Consider the following 14,097-nt stretch of genomic DNA (forward strand, 5'->3'; position numbering starts at 1 on the left):
ATGTATCACCAAGTATGCATAAGGAAGGGGATGCTGGGATGTGACAGCCAAAGATGGAAGAGAGAGATTTTGTGACACTCACCCAGAAGTGGTTGATTGGAGTGCAATGCCAAACCGCATGAATGTATGTATCTGGGTTATTTTGTGTGCAGTGAGTGCAAAGATCCGAGCCAAACACCATTTTAGCCAATTTATGTGCAGTGAAGTGGAATCTGTGAAGAACCTTGTATTGTATTAGTTGTAGATTACTATTCTTTGTCATGAGGTAGATGTTTTTGCACATTTTGGTCCAGATGTCGGCACCGGGAGTAATTGATAAGTCTGATTCCCATTTGTGATATGGCAGGCCAATTGTTTTTTCTGAACGAGATATAATTTTGTAAATTTGGGAGAGTATTTTTTTGGGAGAGGAAATATTAAGCAGCTCTGAGATTGGTGGGGGAATGTCAAGGTTAGCTGTCTGGATGTTAATTTTTCCTAGGATAGATGATTTAATTTGCAGGTATTGTAAGAAGTGTTTACTCTCGATGCCGTGCTTCTGGACCAAACAGGAAAATGAGGCCAGATTATTGTCTTGAAGAATGTGAGTGATGCCCTTTCCCATCCATGTGTGAAAGTTAAGTGTTTTTTTATTGACGGTGAAATCTGGGTTATTCCAAATCGGGGTGCGAATTGATGGTGCTATAGGTGAATCAGTGATGTGGTAGAATCTCCACCAGGCTGTCAGAGTAGCTGAAATTGTTGGGGCTTTGAAGGATGGATGTTTTTTGACCGACTGACTGCAGAAAGGGAGATCTGAGATTTTAATTTCTTTACAGATTGTTTGTTCTAGGTCTAACCAGGTAAGCCATTTGTGTAGCCATTTGTGGATGAAGTGGAGCTGGTTGGCCAGAGCATAGTGCTGGAAGTGTGGGGCCTCTAGTCCTCCCATTGCTTTTGGTTTTTGGAGAGTGGTGAGTTTGATCCTTGGGGTCTTATCTTTCCAGTAGAATTTAGTGATTAATGAATCGAGAGACTTAAACCAGAGGGTGGTGGGCTGGGTTGGAATCATAGAGAATAGATCGTTTATTTTGGGCAGTATTGTCATTTTGATTACTGAGATTCTGCCCATGATGGATAATGGGAGGTTCTTCCAGCGTTGAAGGTCATCATCTATTGAAGTGAGTAGAGGGGAATAATTTAGGCTAAATAAGTCTGACAGCCTGGGGGAGACTTTTATCCCTAAGTAAGTGATATAGTTAGTGCAGAGTGGGATAGGTGAAGAGTTGGCTGTCACATCCCAGCTGTTGGGATGTAATGGGAGAACTGCAGATTTATTCCAATTGATTGAGTATTCAGAAATTTTAGAGAATGTGTCAATGAGTTTGATGGTTTCTTCTACTGATGTTGTGGGGTCTTGAAGAAAGAGAAGAATGTCGTCAGCATAAAGGCTGATTTTGTGATGCATATATGGAGTCTGGACACCTTTGATGAGGGGGTTCTGACGGATGGCAGCTGCTAGGGGTTCAATGAAGATTGTAAATAGTGAGGGGGAGAGTGGGCACCCCTGTCTAGTTCCCCGGTGAAGAGTGAAACTTTGTGATGTTAGTCCATTGGTGATTACTGTGGCTGAAGGAGAGGTGTATAGAAGTTTAATCCAGTTAATGAACGACTCCCCGAAGCCAAACCTCCCTAATGTGGAAAACAGGAAATTCCAGTTCACCCTATCAAAAGCTTTTTCTGCATCCAGAGTTGCTATGATGGTATTATCTTGAAAATTTGTGGAGTGATACATTATATTTAACAGTCTGCGGGTGTTGGTGGATGAAATTCTACCTTTAATGAAGCCTGTTTGGTCTGGGTGGATAATGGATGGGGTGACCTCTGCTAATCTGTGTGCTAGCATTTTTGCGATTATCTTATTGTCCACATTGAGGAGAGAGATTGGTCGGTAGCTGGATGGCAATGTTGGGTCCTTATTGGGCTTGAGGAGCAGTGAAATTGAGGCTGTGGTGGAACTAGTTGGAAGACGTCCTTTCTTTTTTGATTCATTAATCATTCTGATGAAAAGTGGAGCTAAGATGGTCCAAAATTGTTTGTAGAACTCAGCAGGAAAGCCATCCGGACCTGGTGCTTTATTATCGGGCATCTGTTTCAGGGCATCAAACAGTTCTTGTTGAGTTATAGGTGATTCCAGGTTTTTTATTTCGGTCTCATTGAGTTGTGGTAATTTGATGCTGTTTAGGAAAGAGTCTATGAATTCCTGGTTGGGGTTTATTTCTGAAGAATATAGTTTATTGTAAAACTGGTAAAAAACATGATTTATTTCTTCAGGTGAGCTGGTTAGCTTCCCTGCTGAGTTCTTTATGACCGGGATTGTTGATTTTTCTTTGTTACGTTGGATTTGATTTGCTAAGTATTTACTTGATTTATTGCTATGGTGGAAGTTTTCCTGCCTTAGACGGTGAATCATAAATTGAGTGTGTTTATTGAGTATTTCATTGAGTTTGAATTTATGTTTCCTAAGTTTTGCCTGTGTTTCTTCAGTTGGGTTGCTTGCATTGGTTTCTTCTAACTGTTTAATTTTATTGTTGAGTTCTACTTCCTTTTCTTTTTCCTTCTTTTTTTTGTATACTGAATATGAGATGATTCTTCCTCTGAGTACTGCTTTTCCTGTTTCCCACAGAAGGGAAGGAGATGATTCAGGGGAGCCGTTCATTTCTAGAAAGAATGCCCACTCTCTCCCAACAAAACTGATGAAATTTGGGTCTTGTAAGAGGGATGTATTAAAACGCCATTTGCTAATTGGTCGCTGTTGGTTCGCTATGTTCCATTTAATTGTAACTGGGGCATGATCGCTAATGACTATGGGATGAATTGTTGAATCAGAGATATTTTTCATTATAGAGTTGCTGGTTAGAAAATAATCAATACGGGAATAGGAGTGGTGGACCGGAGAGAAAAAAGAGTAGCATTTGGAGTCTGGGTGCTGAAGCCGCCAACAATCGCCAAGGCCAGAATCGCTCATGAACTGTTTTATTGTTTTTGTGGATTGCCAGATTCGTTTGCTTTTAGAGTGATCAGATCTGTCAATTGTGGGGTCCAACACTGTATTAAAGTCCAAAGGGGTATTGTGAATTGAGATGTTTATGATGACAAAACGTCCTTCTGGGTCTGTGATGGTGGCGTTATGGATGAATGAGATTCTTTTGTTAATCAGAATGCAAAGTCCCCTTTATTTTGTATTGTAATGAGATGAGAAAATGTGATTGAATTGTCTTGATTTGATGCGGGTGTAGTCTGATTCTGAGAGATGAGTTTCTTGTAGGAGACATATGTCAGCTTTTAAACTATCCAAATGATTTAAGATTTTGAGGCTCTTTGCCTGAGATCCAATCCCACGGATGTTCCAGGTCAGGAATGTAAGTGGTACCATGTTGTGATTGTACAGTTATGAAAATGTTTGATAAGATGGGTATTGTGTGTGTGAGAGTGTGTGCAGGTGTCAGTTAGAGAGGAGAGGGGGAAGGGGGGGTGGAGGAATAGGTATGTAATGTGGTGTGCGAATGAGATGTAAAGGGTAGGGGCTGAGAAGAATATAGAGCATAAAGAGGTAAGAATTTGGTTCTGGAGTGGTGACAGCATGAAAATTTCCTGTTTAGCATTGAAAACATACAGATCATAATTTGACTTTAGCCTATAGACATAATAAACAAAAACAGACAGGACACACAAGCAAACATGTATAGACAAAACACCATGAATAACATTAAACATTGAGAGAGCAAAAGAGAATGGGTGGGTAGGGGAGCAAAAGGAGTGAAACATAAGAAGAGAGAAGAGAGAGGTGATCCAAGCATCAGTAGGCAGTGGGTTAGAGAGAGTTGAGGGTGACAATGTTATAATCAAGATGAATGTTGGCATGAGGTATGATGTGCTAGAGCCAGGTGGTGATATTGGGGTTGCGATACAGAGTTCCATTGACATACAGTTTATCGACTGACAGTGCTGCTCGTTTGCCCTCTTGCCTGAGTTGTTTCATTATGGGCAAGAGGGCTCTTCTTCTTTCCTGTATTACTTGTGGGAATTGGTCGTTTAGTCCGAATGAAGTGCCTTTCAGTTCTTTTCCTTTGCTTTTGATGAGTTTTTGAGTGAGTGTTTGAAGTGTTCGAACTTGGCGATAATTGGAGGAGGTTTTTTATTGTCTTTGGAAGTGAGACGGTGTACACGGTGGAAGGTAATCTTGTCAACTGTTTCTGGCGGTAGTTTGAGAGATAACTGCAAGAATTTGCTTTCTCTGGGTCGTCGGGTGTATCTTTAGAAGTTGGCAGGGGAATTCCGGAAAAAATGAGGTTATCGCGCATGCTGCGGCACTGGAGGTCTTGGATTGTTTCTTTCATGATCCGATTTTCGCTGGTGAGTTGATTAACATGGTCGGATAAGTTTGTGATATTTCCTTTGAGTTCACAGTTTTCTAATGCGAGTGTGTCGATCTGTGATTGGGAAAATTTGAGGCTGGCTTTTAAGTCCTTAATATCTGCGTGCAGATGTTCCAGTATTGCAAGTTTGTTGTTTATGGATTGTAGAAAACTGACCTCGATGGATGTAGAAGTAGCGCAAGCGGTAGGTGATTCTGGTTCAGTCTCTGTTGAGTAGTCACGAGTGCGTTTCTTGCTGGGTTCAGATGACATAACGTCCAGAATGAAGAGGTTGCCGTTGGAAAAGGTGGAGAATATAATCCGGTTTTTGATGAGAGTTGTAGAGAGGTAGTGATTGTTTTTAGTAGAAGAAAAATAAAGTTTTGTATTTCTGTTTACAAGCGTCAGTGTTCAGTGCACGGCCATTTTGGATCTCACCCAAAGTCTCGCGATGTTCAGTTCAGTGCATCACACTTTTCTGTATTTAGCTTCAACCCAGCTGTCTCTAGGCGCTCCATGACCTGTTGTAGACGTTCGTCGTGCTGGGTCATATCTTTTCCATGTACTATGATGTCGTCCATTTAAACAGCTGTCCCAGGTAGGCCTTCTAGTGTTTCCACCATTTTCCTTTGAAAGATTTCGGGCGCACTAGATATCCCAAATGGGAGTCGTTTGAAACAGTACCTGGCAAATGGTGTGATAAAGGTTGTCAGTCTCTGACTATCCTTGTGCAGCGGTATTTGCCAGAACCCTGCCGCTGCGTCTCATGAGGAGAACGCTGTGGACCCACTCAGCTCAGCAGTGATCTCTTCTGCTGTTGGCAAAACGAATATCTCTCTCTTAACGGCTTTATTCAATTTTCGCAGGTCAACACAAATACGCACCTGTCCGGATTTCTTGGGAGCAGGCACCATGGGAGCGCACCACTCTGTGGGCTCTGTCACCTTTTCTATGATGCCTTTAGTCTCCATCCTGTCCAGCTCCAGCTTAACAGGCTTCATGAGGGGAATGGGGACTCTGTGGGCAGTGTGGACGGCATAGGGTTGGGCATCCTTCTGGAGCACTATTCGCAATGGCTGTGTTTTTAGCAGGCCAAACTCTTCTCCGGAGTCACAAACCTCATGAATCCTCTTCACGAGCCCCATTGTCTGCGCCACCGCTCTGCTAAGCAGGTTACTCACACTCTCTCCTCTAACTACGTAGACTCTGAATGAGTGCTTCTTGTTCTTGTGCCACACGTTCGCTGTGAATCGGCCAATACAGTTCAGTCGCCCGCCTGGACTGCACAGCACGGTCTTTGATGGGAAAAGTTCACTTAACTGAGATTTTTGAAAGTATCTTCACTCATAATGCACACATCCGCACCAGTGTCTATTTTGAAACTAACTGGCGTATGGCAGATGTTCAGCTTTACTGTCCATTGCCCACCACTGCTTGAGGATGTGCTTTTTACTGAGCCTAGAAAGTAAGCTACATTTTCTTCATGCTCGCTGACTTCGCTAACTATCATTTTACTTTTGCACATTCTTTCCCAGTGCCCAATCTTCTTGCACTTGTTGCATGCGGACTTCATTGCTGGACAATGTTCTTGAATCTTGTGCATCATCTTCTCACATCTGCTACATGTCTTTCCCCGTTCGCTGCCCCTGTGTTGTTCATTTTCGTTGTATTTCCGTTCATCCATTTTGAATTTGCTAAAGCCCCACGCGACCTCCTCTACAGCGCACGCAGTAGCCTCACCTTGCTGGCTAACTTGAGCTTTCACCTCCTCCTGTTGACGAGCCTCCTGAACTGTCATCTCTAACGTGAGATTCGGGAGAAGCTGCAGTTTTCAGGAGAGTTCTTTGTCCCTGATGCCCACCACAATTCAGTCCCGTATGTGCTCCTCACGAGTAACTCCGAAATCGCAGTGCTCAGAAAGTTCATAAAGAGCGCCGATAAAAATCTCCACCTTCTCCCCTGCACGCTGTACACGTTGATAAAAGCAAGCCCTCTTGTGTATGACATTCCGTTTCGGTATAAAGTAAGCATCAAATTTGTCCATTACTACTTCAAAATCACTGTCCTCATCTTCATCGAAATGAAAAGACCCGAATATGTTCTCGGCTTCCCCGCCTAAGGCGTAGATAAGGGTGCTAACCTGAACGCTACCATCCTCCTGATCCAATTTCATAGCTGTACGGTAACGCATGAAGCGTTTCTTCCAGTCACTCCATTCTGCAGGTCTCTCGAAGCAGAAACTGTCTGGCGGATTAAACTTCGGCATCGTTGGCTCGAACCACTTCTGACACCATGTAATGTGTTTAGTAACTAGTAATAAAACATGTCCACACTTTGGGCTCCACGTTAACTCACGTCTTTACTCAGTCAACTTCAGGTTCACATATACGCATGTCCGTATCACATGATGACGTATAACATCCTGGTACCTCATTTACGTGTGATCATTCTATTACAGAGGGGGAAATCCTGCCAAGTTTCCCTTTAACATAATAATAAGCCAGACTATGAGTTGAAATAAATACTAATACAATTAGAAGTTGTCTTTAATTTGGATATTGTTTCTGAGAGCACTGGCGGGAGGGCCTAGGGGTGAGCCCACGTTAACACAAACTCTTTAGTCACTCTTGGCGAGCCGTGCCTATATATCACAATAAACAGCAGACCTTACAGAATGCGAGGATAGACTATAATGCATGCCTCTGTAATCAAGTAATCCCAAGTAATCATCAATTGTGAATGTGTCTCTTAAATTGGCAAACCAGACAGTGGTGTTTTGTAAAAGTATTTTAGGTAAGAGTCGAGAGACATGTATCACACCACTTCCAACTTTATTCTTCTCCCTTCATCTACGCACATACCATTCACCTGTATCCTCACTGTGCACTCTAGCGCCCTCAGCGCTCACTAACGGTTATGAACAGGACACAACATTTCCCCTTTTCTTAAAGGAATAAGTCACTTAAACATGGTACCCTCAACCACTGTAAAATAACCCTTTCATTAAGTACCTGGAAACCTAAATTTAAATTTGACATGAAATTAGGTTATTCTTGTCTTAGCTATATATATATATATATAGCTATAACTCAGACCTCAAAACAGTATGACATTTTTTTCACATAACAAAACAGTATACATATATATATATATATATATATAGAGAGAGAGAGAGAGAGAGAGTAAAAATATAAAACAGTATATATATATATATAATTTTATAGAGTAAAAAATATAAAACAGTATATATATATATATATAATTTGCGCAGTTCACACATTGACCTGTATCATATTCATCTCTCAAAGTCTGTTAACCACTGAGGTGGGTTTCTGACTCTGGGGAATGCGTCTAGGGCTTGGTTCTCACCCAATATGCACATTCTTGGTCACAGTGAGTCCATCAAGTGTAGTCTCATTGTTCTCACTGATGCAAGCTAGAGCCTCCTTTGAGAAATGCGCCAGCTTTGAGGCATTTAATTTCCGACCATTGCTGGGAAGGTAAGTACTTAGTCCGACCTTCGTTACAACTGTCAGAGGGTCTGTGTCTTTGGATGACCCCTTGTAGACATCTTCTGGTCTCCGAACTCGCACAGCATCATTCACATGGGGCACTTTTGTTCCTCTCTTTCTGTCTGAATACACCTTACTCTTTTGTTGATTTTGTCTCACAGTTTCTTTTACTTGCTTGTATGATGTAATTTTGTGAGACAGAAAGGATGTTCAGTTTTGTGAACATCTTCCTGTTTCTCAGCAACTCAAATGGAGTAGCTTCTGTAGTAGTGTGCAGTGTAGTTCGGTAAATCTGTAAGAACTCTGTCACTGCTTGTTTCCAAGGCTTGTGTGTTCTTTCTACAGTCTTTTACAGTCATTTAATACCCTATTAAATCTCTCAATCACACCATTGGCTCTTGGCACTGGAGCACACTGGAGCACAGATACTTTATCCCTCTCTCAGAAAATTTCCAAATTCATGGGAAGTAAACTGACATCCATTGTCAGAGACCAGGTAGGTCGGATTTCCTTAACGACTGAACACTGTAGCTAAAAAACGGATAATCACCTCTGTTATGACTGTAGAGGTGAATTCTACCTCTGGCCATTTACTGTAATAGTCTGTGAGAGTGATGGCATAACGACAGTCCCATGTAGCACGTTCAAAGGCACCAGTTATGTCAATGGCCACCTTTCCCCACGATCCATCTGGCAGTTTGATGGTGTACGTGATGCAGGTGCAGTCTTCACTGTTTTATCATTGTATTGGCATGAGACACACAAAGCTATCTTACTGTGTACATATTTGTCCATTTGTGGCCACCAATACAGTTCTCGCAGTCTCTGTTTAGTGTGTACCACCTCCTGGTGCCCCTTATGTGCCAAGTGTACCACTTTGGATCGCAATGATGTAGGCACAATCAAGCGGTAAGTACCTCTCATGACAAGTGTTTAGTCTACAGCCAGTTTATCTCTTACATTGAAGTATGAAGCCAGCTCATTTGTTACATTTTTGTCTGCATTTTGGCCAGCCTTTCTGTATTTGTTGTCGCAATTGAGTTAATTCAGGACAAGTGTCACATGCGGCGGTGAACTCTGACAAAGACATGGCATGTAAAGACTCCATGAAAACAGTAGCCACTATGTCTGGTTCCACTTCAGCTTCTCCTGTATTGGGCAGTGGAAGCCTGGACAGACGGTCGGCAGTCACATTCGGTTTCTCAGGGCGGTAAGTAGCATCATTATGTAAAGCAAAGTAGTCATGCTGACCACCTCGCAATTCACAGTCCAGCACGGCCAGTACCCATGGATGTGAGCAGGGTAGTAAGCGCTTGATGATCTGTGTGTTGCAAAAAGTCATGTTCCTACAGATAGGTTCTCCACCTTTCTACTGCACAAACACATGCCAGCGCTTCACGTTCAATGGTGGAATATTTCCACCCCATAGTCTGTAATCAGAGGCATCAGTAGTCACAGGCAGTTCAGGGTTGTGTAGTGCTAGAGCAGGGCTCATGTTTGAGCATTAAAGAAACCATACTATAGTTTATTAACGTATTTAATAGGAACATGATTACAGTTAACATGTAATAAACTCGGAAATTTTAATCAAAACACAACCATATTTTTATTGCTAACATGGTGAGTCACTCATGTGGTGTTTAATGCATTTCATCACAATAACAAGTTGCACAGATAACCTTCAACTCAGAATATATCCTACAGTACATATGAACTTAGATAGCGGGAATAAGCCTAATGCAGAACTGCATCTACCGTCAGCAACAACCGACAAGTAAAAAACATTTTACTTCTAGTAACACTGGATTTGGTATGTGTGCTTGTCTCCATACTAGAGCTTGATAATGTGCTCTTCTAATATACCATTGAGCAGCATCACTTGTTGGTGGTAGAGCCTCCAATCCTCAACATCTATAAAACAGAGTGGCTCTGGCATAGTATTGTCACGATACCAAAATTGTGACTTTGATACAATACCTGCCATAAATATCTTGATGCTCGATACTGAAACGGTATCCAAATCCTAAAATATCTGGAAAAGAAAGGACACAGGCCTCCTCCGAGTGTATTGAGTCATTTGTGTTGAATTTGGTGCACTTTTGGTGCACGTTTTAAACTTCTAAACTTCCTACATAATTATTATTTTTTGTTTTTTTTCCCCGTCATCTACTTCCTGAATTTTTGGTCAACGATACCCAGGACACCGAAACACCGGTGCACATGAAATTTGATGGGTATGTAGCCCCACTAGACTTTAAAAATTTGTTTCGTCAAATTTAAAAACTAAAAATTTGTTTCGTCCCTGGGGGCCACTCCCCCGTGCTGGGCCCCCCGAACCGCAAAAAAAGCAGTTTTTCCTAAATAACTACCTGAACCGTGGCACTGAGGATGAAGAATCTTTTATGGTATGTTGGTCTCAAGGGCCCACATCAACCTGGCCCATAATCACTCATTTGTGATTTGCACCCCCCCAGTAAAAAATGAAAATGCTTTAATCGCCCATATCTTCAGTTAAGATATTCAGAACTGCACCAAATTTTATGTGTATGATTGACCTGGAATTCTCTGGGGGTATGCCAAGTTTCGTAGAATTTCATCCATGGGGGGGTCTAAAAAAATGTAGGTTATGTGTACATTTAGTGACTGTACACTCATTGGCCTGTAGATAGCGGTGCACACATATACACATGCACACACACACAGGCACGCAGATACTATCAGTATTAGAACGGCCGATACATAAATACAAATTCAGTAGGATTAAAAGAAAGCCAAATATCCATCATCATCATCATGGCTGCATTTCCTGAATTGGCGATACGTAGTCCACTAGATGGCGCATCGTTGCAGTGAGACGTAATTTTGTTGGAAGTTAAAAGTGGGTTGGAAAAACAATAGACTCTTCCTACAAGGACTGTAGTTTACCGCAGGGAACGTCTAATAAGGATAGGACGATGTTCACATGAAATGTAATTCCCATTTCTTCTTGAAGCCTAAATAAATCTGAGAATGTTTATCGGACATGCTTGGTTTTTACTGCAGGTACGTTAATCTTATCAATAAGGACCTAGGTACAATAATGTTACCGTTAGCGTTGGTTGAGTGATAGAGGCCAATTTGATTGCATTTGTAGAAAACTATAAATGCGGTTATACCAAGCAAATTGATAGCAGCACTGTAATTGTATCTTTCGACTGTCATTTGTTGCACGTGCTACAAAAATCACTCTGTACAATGGAAGATTTACCAACGTTACACCGGTCTGATACAGTTTTGCCTATACATGCGTGAGACTGAGACGCCTGTTTATTTTGTTTTAAGTGCGTGCAGGGTGTGAGAGGGGAATCTATGTGCTTTGATTTCAGCTTGGTAGTTGTAGTCTGTGAGATTAAAAAGCATGTGTGTGAAGTATCCAAACAATGACACCTTCATTTCATTATGGCTGCTTTAGAAACACACCTTAAGATACTGTGTAGTGGGTCCCATTTACATTCTCGCTACTTCATTCTCGCTTTTCTTGACTCATGGAGCTGCGTGAATTTTATTGGAACTTTTCGCCACGATATGGCAGTTTAAGTCTGCTTGATACTGTAAGGCGTAAGCCATTGGTTTCCAAAGGAGATTTTATTTGTGTCGCCAGCATAGCCTATTGACAATTTATGCTGTAAATAGGCCTACCTGTAGCTTAGGGAAGCTAACAGCTTTCTATTAGGATCTAGTTTGTTAGTTACAGTTTTGTCATAACTCCCTGATGGGGTGAACCCAGCCTGATCTGCCCGCTATTTATTTTTTGATTTCTTAAAAGATTGAGCTTGGTCTGGTGAAAGCCAACAAACTTGTGATTGTTTAGAGATTTTAAAGGTTTTATAACAATGCTACAACTTCTTTGGCTATTTTACAATCTATTCACCTTTTCAGCGCCAGTAGGCTACTTTCTGTGCAGCCGCACACACACACACACAGGCATGCCAAACAAGCATACACAAAACTTTCAAGAGTGGGGGACGGAGTAAAAGATGGAGACAAATTGAAGTGTGATTTATTATCGCGGAACGGATGTATAGGACTGAGCGGCGGTCATATTTTGTACCGCTATGTGGTACATCTAGTTATTTTTGTAGTCAGTAAAATAGTAGTTTGTGTGTGATTAATTCCTTTATTGTTTGTTATAGCTCATTTATATTGTGTGGTGTATTGGCAATAAATTACCTTTAAATAGCCAAAGTAGGCTATATCAAGGTCAGTGTTCAAATTACTGCATGCAAATCACTTAATGCTATGCAGAAGAGCCTAATCTTTAGGCCATCTGATGTAGGCTACCCTAGGCCTTCCCGTGTTTATGGGATTTCTTTGACAGTTGCAAAGGGAAAAGAGTAAAGATAGTCTTCTTTGCTCCCAGTGTAATTTAATAAGTATGTTTCAACCACTCAGGTCTTAATCAGAGGCCTACAACATTATCTGTTGCAATATCTGTGTGCATTCCTACATTGGGTCTATTTCTTTGATAGTTAACATCATTTGCTACCACATAACAAATAACAATACAAAAGTTTCTTACAAACTTTTAAGCATACTTCTTAAATGTGCTGCAGTCAGATGGGTGTCCTAAAGACATAACTAGATCTTGAGCATCTATTACCAGTGTTGAATGAGCAGTTTTTGCAGTGATCACTACTGGACATTCCACATTGCTAGACAGCACTTGAGTGAGGATGACTCATTTCCACTTTACAAATAACCATCGCTATCTGCAAAAGCTACAGTACAGGGACAATAATCAGTTCATAGCTGAGGATTTGTCCTAGGTCCACTTCCCTTTCAGCATCAGTAATGATGCACTGGAGAATGTTTCTTTTTGTTGCACTATAAAGGATATCTTGTCTAAATGTTTAGCAAATAATCTCCATAGCACTCTTCAGCACTCCTCAAACATGCACACTCTTCCATTTTTCTGCATGGCTGGAATTTGAATGATAAGAAAAAACACCAGTGAGATGTTTTAACTAGGCAAGCACAGAAGCCTTTACAGTAAAAAAAATTAGTGTAAATCCTCTTTAAAGACTGACAACTGTTCATAATAGTTAGTGACAAAATACTTTCTACAGAAAAATGAGTAGACACCTACTATTCTATCAATTTATTATCAAGGAATCTATTTTGTTTCTAAACGTCATACTGAATTTTAGCTATTATTATTATTTTAGCTATATTTTAATGCTTTAGCTTATTTTCATTTGCTACTTGAGGGTCATTGGGGTAGCCTAGAAATCTAGACGCGCCCCTAGCGGCTAGTCTAGCAACTCTCCGTTGGCTTGTGAGCTCCAGAAATCGAAACTCAATCAGGCCAATGAAATTGTGTATAGAGTCGTTAGGTGGGCTTAACATAATGATTGATGGCAGAGTTGCAACGGTTTGGCTTGAATTCCCTGCTACTTGAAAACAAATAAGATGGATGTTGCTGTTGGCGAACCGTGTGACACGAGTTAAGCTTTTATTAAGTTGGCAAACGTTTGAACTAGCCAACTAGCTCTGCTGGTGGGAAACGCATGGGACTCATAGCGCTGCCGCTGTCCTATTGCGTGCAGAGGGAATTTGAAAGACAACTGATTATCCCGCCCCTCGGACTGAGCACTGCGAACGGTGAGTGCCCAGACCCTACATTTTAATGTGGGTCTGGCTCGTCAGGCTATTATTGGGGTAATTCCTGTCCTGTCCTACAACATATCTGATACATAAAGAGTATATTAATGCCTTATTTTTTTCAATTCCTATAATATCTGATGGCAAAACCAAAAACTATGTGAATTATGCTAATTATGCTAATTAGCAAGCTTAAAACTCAAAATTGAGCTTGGTAAACAAAATATTTAAATTCAGCACCCTCAAATTGTGTGAAATAGCCCCTTTACCGACTTTTCCTCAAATTTGCCAACAGGACTTTTTCTGAATGTTTGTTAGCTATCTGCTCTCCCTCTATATTTTGATCCTGTGAGGGACATTTGGTCTCTGCATTTATCCCAATCTGTGAATTAGTGAAACACAAACAACACACAGTGAGGTGAAGCACACACTAATCCCAGCGCAGTGAGCTGCCTGCTTCAACGGCGGCGCTCGGGGAGCAGTGAGGGGTTAGGTGCCTTGCTCAAGGGCACTTCAGCCGCGGCCCACTGGTCGGGGCTCGAACCGGC

At 41.4% G+C, this 14,097-nt stretch overlaps 1 long non-coding RNA gene across 1 annotated transcript; it reads left to right on the plus strand.

The window, feature by feature from the left end:
* Positions 1-4,527: 4,527 nt before the first annotated feature.
* LOC121683589 lies at positions 4,528-13,660 on the plus strand. Its single transcript, XR_006022848.1, has 3 exons — positions 4,528-4,761; positions 11,306-11,312; positions 13,650-13,660. It is a non-coding gene; the product is annotated as an uncharacterized LOC121683589 (long non-coding RNA).
* The last annotated feature ends 437 nt before the right edge of the window (positions 13,661-14,097 follow it).

The sequence above is a fragment of the Alosa sapidissima genome, chromosome 15 (assembly GCF_018492685.1).
Source record: "Alosa sapidissima isolate fAloSap1 chromosome 15, fAloSap1.pri, whole genome shotgun sequence".
Classification (NCBI taxonomy): Eukaryota; Metazoa; Chordata; class Actinopteri; order Clupeiformes; family Clupeidae; genus Alosa; species Alosa sapidissima.